The 15915-nt window shown below is 34.9% G+C and overlaps 1 non-coding gene across 1 annotated transcript; it reads left to right on the forward strand.

Moving 5' to 3' along the window:
• Positions 1–15432: 15432 nt before the first annotated feature.
• LOC128290898 (small nucleolar RNA R71) lies at positions 15433–15539 on the forward strand. Its single transcript, XR_008280676.1, has one exon. It is a non-coding gene; the product is annotated as a small nucleolar RNA R71 (small nucleolar RNA).
• Positions 15540–15915: the final 376 nt, after the last annotated feature.

The raw sequence follows: 15915 nt of genomic DNA on the forward strand, positions 1-15915 counted from the left end.
GCAACTTCATACAATAAGTGATTACAACCTCTAACACTCACCAGATTAGACTCCTCACTCTTATACCTAAGATCTAAACAACTCTCCTCTAAGTCCCATTCCCCCCTTCCAAAGAAACTTAGGACATTAACCAAGCAACTCACTTGAATTTGCACTTAATGCACTCACAAGATATTTTCCTTAATGAACAAGAATAAGTGCTTTTAGATAAGTTCATTACCCATACAAGTCTCCTCAATTTATAAGAAATCTTAACTTGTTAACATACTATCTCAATTATAATCAAACTTCCCATGAAACCAATAAAATAATAAGTATAGAGTATATCTGTAATGAGCTCGAGATAAGTCTTGAATCTACAAGATATGCTTCCAAGTTCTACTCAATTCAATCCATACTTACAAAACTTGAAAAGTCGATTGCCTTGATCCAATTCAAACCAATCTCTAGAATATGTTGCTATAACCAATTTGGATATCATAGATGGACTTGCAATCGCCCAAAGTATTAGTAAGAATCAAAGCCCAAATATTTTTGTTGCCAAAACTTGCCAACTCAAACATGGAAAGTTTTTTAGTTGAGTAGTGTCAGAAACCAATAGGCAATGCTCAAAAACTGCTTTAACAATATTCTTATTTGGCAAATTTTTGAACAAAACCATAATATAACATATACAACAAGAGATACAAGTTCTCCCCCTAGTGACCCCTTTAATCAATCATACTCAAGTATTAACATAATCAAACAAATCGATCATTAATGAAAAATAAATGAGGGTCACATTAGTAATCAAAATACTATGAATTATATTATAGTAAGCAGATTGGAAAAGGGTTCACATACATAAAAACCAAGGTAAATGAAATTTAGTTCAAAGTTCCCAACATTACAATTTCAAAAAGAATTAAATCTGAAAAACATTAAAGTAGTAGCAACAGCTCCAACCAGCTCATCCTTCTCCCTTTTTTTATTCAACAAGTTTGTTAGAGAGTTACTAGAGTTTCTTAGGTAGTAGATCATTCCTCAAGGCCTTAGCATGTCAAACATTGGCTTGGAGCTGTTGAAAAAGAAATTGAATTTTTTGTTGTACCAAGATACAATATTTGATCCAAGATAAAGATGGTCTCTAGAAGTACTCTTTTGATTATCTACATTGCATGTCCAATCTACATCACTATACTCAACCAAGCTTATAGCACTATCTTTAGACATCCATATACCAAAATCATGTATATCAAGAATATACCTAATGGTGCATTTCACAACTTTGACATGTAACTCATTGGGGTTAGATTGGCATTGAAAATAAACACTCTTATTGAAGCTTAAACCCAATATGCTTGTAGCCAGATTGACATTGAGCATAAGCCCAATATGCTTGTAGCTTCAACAAGCTACCTATTATACTCTTTTAAGTGCTAAGAAAAGTAGGCACTCTGCATCTATGTTGATATTCTCACTTGGTTACATTGGTGATTTTGCAAGATTTGCTTCTTCCATCTCAGATGTCTTAATCAAGTTTTTATCATATTTTGCTTGAGATAAAAATATCCCATTCTCAAGTAAATTTATTTGAAATATTAGAAAATCTGACAATTCTCCTACCATGATCATTTCAAACTCATTCTGCATTATTTTGACAAAGCTATCATTGAGATTGGTAGATGTAGAATCAAATATTATATCATCAACATAGATTTGTGTAACTACAAAGGTATCTTGAAGTCTTTTAATAAAGAGTGTTTTGTCAACTAGGCCTCGTTGATATCTTTTGTTCAAAAAAAAAATGAGACAGTCTCTCATAACAAGCTCGAGGGGCTTGTTTCAATCCATAAAGAGTTATGCTGGGTTTGAACAAAAAATCATGTTGGGGATTGACCCGATTAAGAAACGAACAAGTACAAATAATGGATGAAATTAAGAATTTGGACATACAAATTTAATGTGGAAAAAAACTCATCCAAAAAGGACCAAGAACCACGAGAAAAGATAGTTTTATTATAATGGCAAAAGAATGAAGAATACAAAAGATGGAGATAAAACTAAACCTAGAAACTTGAAAACAAAGAACCCTCAAAATGTAAACACAAAATTCTCTCTAAAGTGTTATGAGTTATAATCTTTAATGGGCGTATTTTTTTAAGGTTATAAAAGAGCCTATTTATAGGCTAAATTAGTAGGTAAAATAATAATAAAATAATCTAGACTAATTAGAGTTTGACTGAAACAAATAAACAGAGTTTAACTGGGAGATTATCTCTCAAATTTTATTGAAATATGAATCATACTCAACAAATCAAGATGCTTAGGGTCCTCAAATCTCTTTGGCTGGGCAATACACTTCCTCTTTCAAAAACTTGTTAAAAAATATGTTATAATAAATTTCGATAATGACAGTAGAATGATTGAAAAGTAATAAGAAAGGAAAAATAAGAATACACAAATTTTACGTGAAAAAACCTTATCAAGAAAAACCATGGGCAGAGAAGGAGAAATTCACTATGTTCAAAAACACACGATACAAAAGTAGTTCAACTACATCTATTTAAGGGTTAAACAACCCTTGGTCCTTTGCCCCCACAAATCCTCCTATTTTACCTCTCTATTTTATTTCTTTAACAAAGGAGGGGATTCAGGTAACACAACTCTAACAGAAGGCACTCTTTACATCCATCTGGTAGAAGCTTGATGTTGAGATGAGTGGCTACTACTATCAATCAAATGGCTTCCAGTCAAGCAACATTAGCAAATGTTTCATCGAATTCAAATACCTCAACTTGTGTGCATCTTTGAGCCATTAATCTTGTTGTGATTATTATCCCATTTTCATCTATTTTACTCTTGAAAATCTATTTTTTACCAATGACATTGTAGCATGTAGGTTTTGGTACATGCTGCTAGACTTTATGTCGATCAAACTACTGGATTTATTCCTGCATAGCCTGAATCCAGTTCAAATCCATTTTGTGCCAATGATATTGCAACCAGTGGGTCTTGGTAGAAGTTGCCAGTGGTCCAGTGACGATGGCCAATGGTGATAGTTGGCGGAGGCCTGGTAGTGGAGATGGTGATGATGACAATAATGTTGACTGTGACAGTAGCAAAGACCCATGGTGGTGACAACAGTTCAATGGTAGATCCCTTTGGTTATTTTTCAAATCTTTTGAGGTTTTGGGATCAAATTGCTTAATTTCTTCTTGCATAGCCTGAATCTAGTTCTCATTTTTCAAAGCTTCTTCAAACTTATTTGGTTCGACTTGAGAGGTGTAACAAGTATACCTTGTTATATCCCTATATTTTAGTATTGATTTTCTTTTAGTTTTTGCCCCATTGTTGATCACTAATCACATCACTGATTGAATGAATTTTCCTGACTCTAGAAGATGGTTGTAATTGATCAACATCATAGATTAAATCTTCTTCTCTATTAGATTCTCGATCTCATGACTTTCTCTTTCTAGTTTATCAGCTGCTTGTTCAATGGTTAGAGAACTAGGCACTGGTTGTGCCATTCCTTCATTTTCATTTGTAGCAACCTTCTAATTAGATTAATCATTAATAACAACATTAATAAAATCCATTACCTTTTGTATTCACTTATTGTAAACATGGAAATATTTCACGTTTTTTTTCTTCCCTTTCACATTTCGTAGTGGGTCATGCATGCCTTTGGTATCAAGTGAACTTGATAACATATAAAACTATGTTGACAATTTTAGCTCAGAACTAATTTAGAATGTTCTTACTATTCAACAGAACTTGAGCCATTTCTTGAATAGTCCTGTTATTTCTTTTGACCACACCATTTTGTTATGGAGTCTTTGCAGCTGAAAACTCATGCTTTATTTTTTCACCATAAAATTTTAAGAACTCATTTTCAAATTCTAGACCATGATCTTTTCTAATTATCAAAATAGTGCCAATGGTGCTCCATTTCCCATTCATTAGTTTTATGCATAGCTTTTTGAGCTTTCCAAAATTGTCTAATTTTTCCCTGAGAAATCTCATCCGGTGAATCTTTTAAAATCATAAACACCAACAAGAATGTACCTCTTACCTCCAATATTCTTAGTTTGCATCGGCCTAATTAGATCCATATAGAGTAACTCTAGTGGAGTAGTGGTTTAGACCAGTTGTAACTATTTGTGGGACTCATTGTGTTGCTTTCCTTTGAGATAGTTTTCGCATACCTTAGGCACTTCTTCCTTTGAATTAAACATTCCTCTTACTATTTCGTATTTGACTAGACGTTTGAGCCCCTTATAGTGGATGTGCCTAAGCTTTTCATGCTATAATTCAAGTCCAGAGATACCAACTTTACTACATTGGAATAGTTGAACAAGCCTGATGTGCGTGATAAGTTTTATAATTATGATTGATCGTACTTGAAGACTAACTATTATAACGATAAAGGCAAGCGCACCTATCGAACAGTAGAATAGCTTATAGCAAGACCGGAATGTCGAACCCACAGGAACTAAAAGTTCTAGTATTAACCTTCTTTTTATTATCTAGCCTAAAAATAAGGGGGTTTGCTTTATCTAAACTAATTAACTAAACTAAGAATGCACAGGAAGTAAATTGGAGAAATACTTTTGGGAAAACTGATTGATTTAGACAATACCCAAGGAAGAATCCATCTAGACTTCACTTATTATTTGACTCTGAATTAGACGATTTATTCACTTGACTCGATCTGTAGAAATCCCTACTTTATATTATTATCTCTCTCGAGACTAACAACGTTTAACCCTAGGTTGATTAATTGAAATCTCTTTCTAATTAAAACCCCTAGTGTTGCATTAACTCGATCTATGGATTCCCTTATTAGCTTTGACCTTAATCCGAAAAATTTATGTCACCCTATGTCTAGGGGTGTAATCAACTCCGCTTAATTATGCTAAATTTACTCTTAGACAGAGACTTTTGCTCCTCTGAATAAGCACATCAATACTTGAATCAATATGCTGGAATATTAAAGCAAGAATTAAGAACATATAATTAAGAACAAATCAAATATTTATCATATAATATGAAAACAATAACAAGATCCATCTTAGGTTTCATCCACATTAGGTATTTAGGGGATTTAGTTCATATGTGTAAAAGAAAACATCTCAGAAGAATAATAATAACAAAACATAGAGAATCCCAAAAACCCCTGAAGGAAATTGAAGGGGGATCTTCAGTCTTGAAGGAAAATTCAGCTTCTGAGATGGATCAATCGGCTTTCTTTGAGTAATTCCTTGCCCTCTACTCCATGTGTCCTCTTTAATCCTCTTCTAGGGTGTTTATATAGGCTTTAGAATGCCTCAGAACCCTTAGAAGTAGCATTTTCCAAATAGAACTAGACTTGGGCTCGACAGGGACACGCCTGTGTGGGGTGGCTTAGGCTGTGTTAGAGTCTGCTAAATAGACACAGGCGTATGGTCTACCCGTGTGAGGAAGTCCAAGCCGTGTTGATTTCCCATGTTGACCAATTTTCTCCGTTTTTGGCCCGTTTCTCGCTCTTTTTACTCTCCTATGCTCACCTAAGTATAAAACATGAAATTAAAGGATTAGGAGCATCAAATTCCACAAATCTAGTGATAATTTGTCCAAAAATATGTTAAGCATGAGATAAAAATATGTATAAATTACGACTTATCAAATACCCCCACACTTAAGCGTTTGCTTGTCCTCAAGCAAAATCCTCAATTCACAATTAAGAATTCATTTTTCTCAACTTATAATTCCTATCGATAATATCTCAAAATAATCCATAAGTAATCATACATTGAGAATTCAACTAGAAAAACATCAGAGTTTCAAACGTTCCAAGTTGAGCATTTTATCACGAAAACATAGGTATCTCCCCTCATCTTAAGTAATTATCTTTGATTCAAAATATTACAGAGTTTAACATCCTCACTAAAGATTCACTCAAATCACTCGAGGTGTTTAAGCACAACAAATTTAGCACTCAACAGTCAATATGAAAAGTTATTACCATAGGCTTGCGTGAAAATCAAATCTCTACCACTATATATTGAGATGATACATCAATCAAAAGGTCTTTAGAGGATTTTAACGTGGCTTTGGTTAGAGGGTATGGTCACAAGCTGAAAGAGAAGGTTAGAATTGAAATTGAATTGAAAAATTACCTAACTAGAAAAATACTAAAAATGACAAATTTCATTCCTAATTAGATGATCCTAGAGTTGAACTTTTCTTCTCAGAATATGGAATTAAATACTTAAGCTCAAAAATAAGGAATTACTGCTAATATTATGTATGTATATATATATATATAAATAAATATATTTTAAGAACAAATCAAGTAACATTGAATTTTGGTCACTATCAAAAATAAAGTATAGCTAAGCAATTTATTCAAATCAAATCTCGACAAAAATAGGGATCAAAATAATTGAGGGGATTTCAACAATAATGGGTTATGGGTTAATATTGAGGGTGAATCAATGAATGACTTGTTAGCTCAAGAGGGTTCACTAAGGGTTAATTATGAAGGTAGATTTTTATAGAGTGAGTGAGTTAAACCTAAGTGCCTTTATCATCTCGACATATCAAATCAATGGTGTGGTCTTGACATGCATAATCGAAGTAAGTTCTAGAATAACAAATCAATATTGATGCACTCATAGCAACAATAAAAGTAAGTATGAAAGAAATAATATATGCTCTAAAGGCTCAAGATCTCACAAAAATTATGACTTTTTGATGTTAACCCTGTGAATTTCAACTTCAAGATAATACCTAAACTTAGAGAAATAACCTAAAAAATTTTAATTCTCAAAAATCAACTTATCATGTTTGATTCTCTAATTACTTAAAGTTTGAACAATCAATGCATAAATGCCTATGTTTTAATTCAAGACATATCAATAAAAATCATAAATTAATCAAAATTCACTCTAATAGTGATATGAGTGAGTCACGTGAGAATAAGACAAAATTCAGGGATTTTTCAGATAATGATATAAATAACCCCCCACACTTAAGATGTACATTATCCTCAATGTACAAAGATAGATTTACTGAAAAATATAGATATAAGATCATAAGATAGGGAGAGAAGTGAAACTTTCTGAATGTTAAATGGAATCCTTGAATTGGAGTCATGGAAAGTACTCGGCTAAGGCAAGGGTGAGATTTGGAGAGGATACTCCGGTGGTGGTAGAGGTTGTTAGTCCACAAGTCCTGCGCCAAAAGAATATTATAGCTGGTGGTATGTAACACCCCCTACCCGTATTCATTGCCGGAATAGAGTACGAGGCATTACCGGAGTTTACTGAACATTTTTAGATAATTTTGAGTCATTTATTATTCATATTTTGAAATAATCATAACGTCTCTCTATTGGGCCCTCGAAGCCCAAAACATACATTAGAAACCAACTGGAATAAAATCGAGATCATAAAAAAATTTCGTAAAATTTTAAATTATATTTTCATCTAAGTACTTACCATTTCAATGCTCCTTATAATTAAACATGTTACCATTCAATCAATAGCTTGGCACTTGTCTAAGCGTCAAACAACAGCATTGTTAGTATACTTGCACATATTTCATATAAATTCAACATAGATATACCTATTTTCTCAACATATCACACTTGAGTTTAATAATAGTCTCAACTTACATAATTTTCTTGTATCAACATATCAAAGATAATTATATATGTACATGTCACAAAATATATTATTCTCTTACTATTTCTTCATAAGCATATATCATTCATTTTGTTATATCAATATTTCATGCACCATCATTTCCTTATATCTTGTATATATTTATTTCGGTAATAGTTCGTATTAAACTTAACATAAATTAAATTCCATGTACCTATACTTATTTCATTTATCTATCTTCTTAATTATTTCATACAACTATTTTGTACATATATTTCCATATGACCAATTCCTGTAAACATTTCACACAACCATTTCATATAACCATTCCATCTGATACATATTACCTGAATATCGATTGTTCAATAGATATCTTGGCATTTCTCTTCCTCGATCTTATTTATCTTTGACATGATGTCATAGTATCTTTCAACTATGGTTTTACTCGTTTTCTGTCATGTTGCCATGGTATCTTTCAACCATGGTCTTATTCATTTTCCCGTCATGTTGCCATGGTATCTTTCAACCATGGTCTTATTCATTTTCCTATCATGTTGCCATGGTATCTTTCAACCATGGTCTTACTCATTTTATATCAGGTTGCCATGGTATGTTTCAACCATGGTCTTACACATTTCATATCAGGTTGCTATGGTATCTTTCAACCATGGTCTTACTCATTTCATATCAGGTTGCCATGGTATCTTTCAACCATGGTCTTACACATTTCATATCAGGTTGCCATGGTATCTTTCAACCATGGTCCTACACATTCCATATCAGAGAGCACACTCCCGTGAACCTCATCCTTACAGTGGGATTACCAGTCCAGGCTAAATCCCCTGTAATATAAACTCATAGGGTATTGTCGGGATTACCAGTCCAGGCTAAATCCCCTGCAACGACAATTACTCTAATGAGCTTAGATCTGAATTACCAGTCCAGGCTAAATTCAGACCCTAATTCGGATTACCCGTCCGGGCTAAATCTATTTTCCACATATTCTTCGGGAGGGCTATATCAGGATAGGATCACCCGTCTGGGCTAGATCCTTTTTACCGTCAATTCCTTTTCAGAGATCCATCGAATTTTCCTTCCATTCAACCGAGATTTTTTTTCCTTTTTTTTTTAAATATATCAATGTTTCATAAATTTCCATATAATGAACATTCAAATCATATTCATATAAAAAAATATGCATTTCAAGCATTTAAGAAAATAATTCAAGTTACACGAACTTACTTGGCGAAATTGCAGAAATATCAAGATTAAGGGGCATTTGGTAATTTACCATTTTCCCAATTTTCACCCAATATTAAATTGAAAATTTCATTCAATTTATTAATTTAGATAATAAAAATTCATTCCCTTCAATTTGGTCATTTTGACATTTTACAAAATTACCCTCAAGTTTTACTTTTATTCAATTCAGTCCTTAAGCCTAAAACATGCAAATTAGCCATGCTAGCTGGATATTCATATATATTTTCCTCCTTATCCTCTCCATTCCACATCCTTAATGTATATAACACACTTGTTGAACATTATCTATAATCTTTATTATTTACTTTTATGAATATTCAAGCTGTCCATCTGTGTCATAGTCACTAAATTATTTATATCTGGAGCTATATAACTCAAAATTAAGATCCGATAATTTTCCCTGAAACTAGACTCATATAAATTCTTACCATAAAATTTTAAGAATTTTTAGTTTAGCCAATAAGTATAGTTTATTCTTTAAAGTTACCCTTATTCTGCTGTCTAACAGTTCCGACTCTTCTTTACTAAAAATTAATTATATCCTCGTACATGATTCAAATGATGTTTTCATTTGTTTCTATGGAAAATAGGCTCATTAAGGATTCTAAACATATAAATTTAAGCCCCTAATTATTTTTATCCATTTTTTTATGATTTTCCAAAGTCAAAACAGGGGAACCCGAAATCATTCTGACCTTGTCTCATAAAATTTATTATATCTCATGATTCACAATTCTATTGCTTACATCATTTCTTTTATAAGAAACTAGACTCAATAAGCTTTAATTTCATATTTTATTCATCCTCTAATTCGATTTATACAATTTTTGGTGATTTTTCAAAGTTACAATACTGTTGCTGTCCAAAACAGTTTTAATGAAAAATGTTGATTTCTATTTTGCCCTAAATTTCACAGTTTATACAATTCAGTCCTTGCTCAATTAACCCCTCAATTGAGATAATTTTTCTCAATTAATACTTTAGTCTATCATTTTAAACTTCTTCATAACCCCTAAAAATCAGAACTTTAGCATTAGACATTAATTCCAAACTCTTTCTTAATTAGGTCCTAAAATGAATTTCCATCAATTTTACTTGATAAAATCATCATATACCAAAATTAAAGCTTCAATTCTATGATTATTCATCATATATTCAGCACTCATCCATTAAAACTTTAAAAATTAGCCATGGAATCAAAAACTAATGAAATAGTAAGTTGGACCCAATTGTAAAATTCCAAAAACATAGAAATTTCAAGGAGAAAGCAAGAATCAAACTTACATGAAGCTAGAGCATGAAAACCAGCTTGAACCCCCTTCCATGGCTGTTTTTTAGCTGATGAATATGAAGAGAAATGAAGAGAATTCTAGATATTCCAATTTAGTCCCATTTTTATTTAGCTAATTTTAGCAATTTTCCAATTTTGCCCTTATTTCACCCATTTCCTGATTTTTCTCAGCTATTGCCACCCAAAATATCTCCTTTGGGCTTATTTTCACTTTAGGTCCTACCTCATTTGACAATTGAGCTATTTAATCCTTTTAGCAACTTTTACACATTTTTCAATTTAATCCTTTTTATTTAATTGACCACCCAAACGTCAAAATTTTCTAACGAAATTTTAATACTACCTTATTGAAATTCCGTAAATATTTATAAAAATATTTATGGCTCGGTTTATAACATCGAGATCTCGATACCTCTTTTTCTCAATTTCTTGACCAAATAAATCTTTATAAAACATAATTTACTATTCCAAAAATCTTTTAAAAACTACATTTGGCTCGTAAATATTAAATAATATAACCTACGAGTTCATTTGTCAGATTTGATGGTCTCGAACCACTATTTTCGACATCGTTGAAATTCAGGCTATTACATGGTAGCTATGGTCGCGGTCGAGCAGGACATGGCAGTTGTGGAGGACCTTTTCTAGTGGAGTTGCACGTTCCTAAGTAATAGTGAGCTTTGGAGCTCTTCATAAATGTGATAGAATCAATAACTCTTTAGGAAATATAAATTAGTATGATTACTTGTAAAGAAATGGCCGAAAACATAAATTACATAATATAAATTGTAAAACCTAAAGATGAAATAAAAATAGTATTAAAGAGAAATAAAATGAAAAGTAATTAAAAAAATAAATAAAGATAAAAATAATAAATAATAAATAATAAATAAAAGTCTTCAAAAATCCTTATCGCCAGATGGTTCGTGAGGTTGGGGGTGATGAGATGTGAAGGTGCTGACAAATCTGATGTAAGGTTGCATCAATGTGATCGAAGTGCTGAAAACATTCATGCTCGAATCGAGTGAGACACTTAGAGATGTCAGAGAGTGAAGCAGCCGCATGAACTGGATAATGGATAGGTGGTGGCTGAGATGATGGATCCTCGTGAGGTGGAGGAACATCATCAGTAATGTCCTCTAGGTCCTCCTGTTCGGCTGACTGGACGAGACGGTACTGAGGAGGATCAAATCCACGTCATCGCTCGATCATCCTCATATGGAGCATACTTAAGATGCCCTGTGGGGACATCTGACCGATGAGGGTGAGGGATGATGATTGCACCGCCGTGTTAAGGAGACTGAAGTACCGCGCCAGACGGGTCACATAGCCGAAGGAAATGACTCCCTTCCTATGTCGCTCTGTCTGATGGCGAATGGCGAGGGTGATGAAATAAGAAAGGCCGAATACGTGCCCATGCACCATGCTCCATAAAAAATAAGCGTCTTTAGTGTTGATGACGCTGGTACCCTCTCGTCCTGTTAGGGTGTGGACTAGGATGGCGTGTAAGTGTCTCAGTGATGGGGCGAGGGCCGATGCCTTGGAGCGGCTAAAGTCATAAGTGGCTTAATTAGGGACTAGGGCCTTCCAACAATTTGAAGGAGAATAGTGGATGTGGCGATGGAGACTGTCGAAGTTATCATCGTCCATGAAATCCTCCGTATATAGTCCTAATGCAACACCGAACTCAGGCATGCTTAACTGGTGAACTAAACCACTGAGACAGAATTGGATCATTCTGAGATCATGGAACTCTGTCATAATAGCTTGAAGGTGGACGGTCGAACAGAGTTCTAATGTGAGCTCGAGATATATTGGCTCAACGATCTTGAAGAAGAGCCCCCATGGGTCAATAGTCAGGAGAGCCCGAACTGCGTCAGCGAGTTAAATCTGTCCTAGGGCGGTCCAATCAATGCAACAGCCCACAACTAGGGGTCTGGCTTGGAGTATCTGAAAAAGTTCCTCTTGGGGTCCCAAGGGAAATTGTAGGAAAAGGTGGCACACTTCGACAGATGCGCTTGCTGATGTGGCTCCGGGTCCCTTCCCTTTTTTTGAAGCGGGGATGACGGTTTTCTTACCATGTGGATTTGACATGGTATACCTGGAAGAAGAACGATTATTATGTCTTAATGAACGGAAAAGATAACATATGCTAACAAATTCAAAAAGGAATTAACCATGAATATAATTAAACTAACAAATTCAACCAAAAACTAATGACACTAATAAGACTCAACCAAGAGCAATATATATTGACAATAGAAATCTTATGGCAAATGGCATAGTAATAGCATGACTAAATTCAACACGAAATAGATGAAATAGATCCTAACAATGAGGATGATATGATAAGCAATTAATAGCAAAATGTAAGTAATAGGGTAAAATCATGATAGTAAGCATCAAAAGAAAGTAAAAGAGAAAAGAAAACTGTTAGTGGAGGATCGGTCGCCGGAGGAGTGACGGCGTAATGGTGCTGGTGCGACGGTGGGCCGTGGGATGAGTGGAGAATGAGAGAAAAAGAAAAGAATGTGTATGGAAGTGAGGACAAGAGAGAAGATTTTAATGTGTATGAAAGAAAAGGGTGGATTTTAGGTGATGGCCGGGGCTTAGGCGGCGACGGCGGCGGTGGGAGTGGCGGTTAGGGTTAGGGTATTGGGAAAGGGGATGATGAATAGTGGGGGTTTATATAGATTTTGGGGCACATGGGCTTCAGCCCGTGTATTTTGTAATTTTCAAATTTGGGCGAGTTTGAAATTCAGCCTACGCCCGTATTCTTTGGGTGTGTTGGTGCACACGATCGTGTCGCATGACCGTGTCCTGCTTTGTTCGCTTCTCCCACGCCCGTGTATATATGCGCATGTCCGTGTTATTTTAACAGTTTCGACCACAGATGGTGGGCACGGGCATGTCGCATGCCCATGTTAATTTCTCAGTTTCTACCACGGAAACACCCGTGTTGATTTGGCAGGATTGCCCATGGCCATGTCCCACGGCCGTGGCATCGTATCGAATCCCGTGTTTGAGGAAAAATTTAACTTTGTTTTCACCCGACCGTATCGTACGATCGTGTTGCCTCCCGTGGTATGAGCACGGCCTAAGGTACGCCCGTGTGCCTGGCCGTGTGGATTTGGAAAACTTGTGTTCAATGACTCAATTAATGATTTAGATGTTAGAAACTCAAATTTAAAGAAATCAACACCGTTAGTACTCGGGTTACCTCCCGAGAAGCCCATATTTAGAGTCTAAGCTCGACTTACCTCTCTGTTGCGTGGTCATGGTGGTGCGAGGAGTTTACACTCCTCATTCCTGCTATCAATTTTATCAAAATAAGGTTTTAGACGAGTACTATTTATCTTAATAGTGCCAAATTTGGAATGAGTTACCTCAACTGTATCGTATAGGAAGATGTTAAGTACCGTAAAAGGGATTGCTTCATTAGGTTTAGAAGTGGCAATATGAAGGTCTGCCGCATCTAATAGTACTTTGTCTCCAACTTTAAGTTGATTTGATAAAACATTGAGTCCGTCATGACGTGGTTTTAGTTTATTGTGTGTTCTAGATTTTTGTGTCCACCATTCATCTAGTTCATCGATTTGAAGTGTTCGTTCTTCATAAATGAGTCCTTTGTTGTTACTTGAACATGGCTCATGTATGCTCTTTGAACATATTTCCTGTAAAGAAGGTTGCACCACATGATCAGTATTAGTAGCATGATTTATACCACTTTCAATATTCGATGTGTTACTCGAATTACGAGCTTGAAGAGTGATTGTTTTATCACCCACACGAAGTGTGAGTTCATCTGTACCAACATCAATAATAGTTCTAGCAGTTGCTAAAAAGGGTCGTCCTAAAATTAAAGGCACGTCACTATCCTCTTCTATGTCTAAAACAAAAAAATCAATTGGGAATATAAATTTGTCAATTTTAACAACTACATCTTTAATAATACCCCTAGGAAATCTAATTGTTTTATCTGCTAATTGAATGCTCATCCTAGTTTGTTTGGGTTTCTCAAGACCTAGTTGTTTAAACATTTTATAGGGCATGACATTAATACTAGTCCCTAAATCAGCCAAAGCATTGTTAATGTTTAAACTACCAATTAAACAAGGAATTGTAAAACTCCCTGGATCTTTCAACTTGTTGGGTAGCTTATTCTGTAGAATGGCTAAGCAAACTGCATTCAACTCTACATGCGATGCCTCATCCAACTTCCGCTTATTTGCTAAAAGCTCCTTTAAAAATTTAACTGCATGTGGCATTTGCGAAAGAGCTTCAATAAACGGTAAGTTAGTATGTAATTTCTTTAATAATTTAAGAAATTTACTAAATTGTTCATTCGTGTGGTCTTTCTTTGTCGCTTTGGGGTATGACACACGAGGTTTATATTCTCTACTTACCGATTTTTGCTCACTGTGGTCCACCTTATCTTTACCATTACTTACCACAATTCCTTGCCTTGATTCTGGTTCAGGTTCAACTAACCCTTCTTTGTCTTGAATGGTAATTGCATTAAGCTGCTCCATTGGGTTAGTTTCAGTATTACTCAGCAAATTACCTTGTGGTCATTCAGAAATCAATTTAGCAAGCTGGCCTATCTAAGTTTCGAGCCCTTGGATCGACGCTTGTTGATTCTTAAGTGCTGTTTCGGTAGTCTGAAAATAAGTTTCCAACACGGAGATGAATTTCGTTAGCATCTCCTCAAGTTTCAACTTTTTTTCCTGCTGGTAAGGTGGTTGTTAAAAACCTGGGGGATTTTGTGACCTTTGATTTCCTTGGCCACCCCACGAGAAGTTGGGACAGTTCCTCCAACCTGCATTATAAGTGTTACTGTATGGGTTACTTTGAGGTCTAGAATTATTGTTACCCATATTGAACTTGTTCCTCCTCGGTGCTAGGGTTGAAGGATTGATATTCTGTGTGTACTCCTCCTTCATTTGAATCGCACCTTATCACTGGATGTACCTGAGTAAAACCGTACAAACCGTCAATCTTTTTATTTAAAAGTTCTACCTGGTTGATAGCTTAGTAACCGCGTCGAGGTTAAAAACGCCGACCGCTTTCGTCAGTTTTGTCCTCATGACTTACCACTGATAATTTTTCAGTGACATCTCTTCTATAAATTCATAAGCCTCTTCAGGTGTCTTATTATTAATAGTCCCACCAGCAGCTGCGTCAATCATCTGTCTAGTCGAAGGATTCAGGCCATTGTGAAAAGTTTGAACCTGTAGCCAAAATGGTAACCCATGGTGAGGGCACATTCTCAATAGATCCTTGTATCTCTCCCATGCATCATAGAGTGTTTCTAAATCCATCTGCACAAAAGAAGAAATATCATTCCTTAATTTAGCCGTTTTAGCCGGCGGAAAATATTTAAGTAAAAATTTTTCGGTCATTTGTTCCCAAGTAGTGATTGACCTCAGTGGTAACGAGTTGAACCACTGTTTTGCCTTATTATTTAATAAAAGGGAAACAACCGAAGGCGAATGGCATCATCAGAAATGTAATTGATCTTAAAAGTGTCGCAGAACTCCAGAAAATTTGCCAAATGAGTGTTTGGATCCTCATCCTACAAACCATCAAACTGAACAAACTATTGTATCATTTGAATTGTGTTAGGATTCAATTAAAAATTATTTGCAGCAATAGTAGGTCTAACTATACTCGATTCAGCTCCTATTAGGTTTAGAATAATCATACATAGTACGAAGAGCAGGATCCTGA

This window comes from Gossypium arboreum, chromosome 3 (genome assembly GCF_025698485.1).
Source record: "Gossypium arboreum isolate Shixiya-1 chromosome 3, ASM2569848v2, whole genome shotgun sequence".
Classification (NCBI taxonomy): domain Eukaryota; kingdom Viridiplantae; phylum Streptophyta; class Magnoliopsida; order Malvales; family Malvaceae; genus Gossypium; species Gossypium arboreum.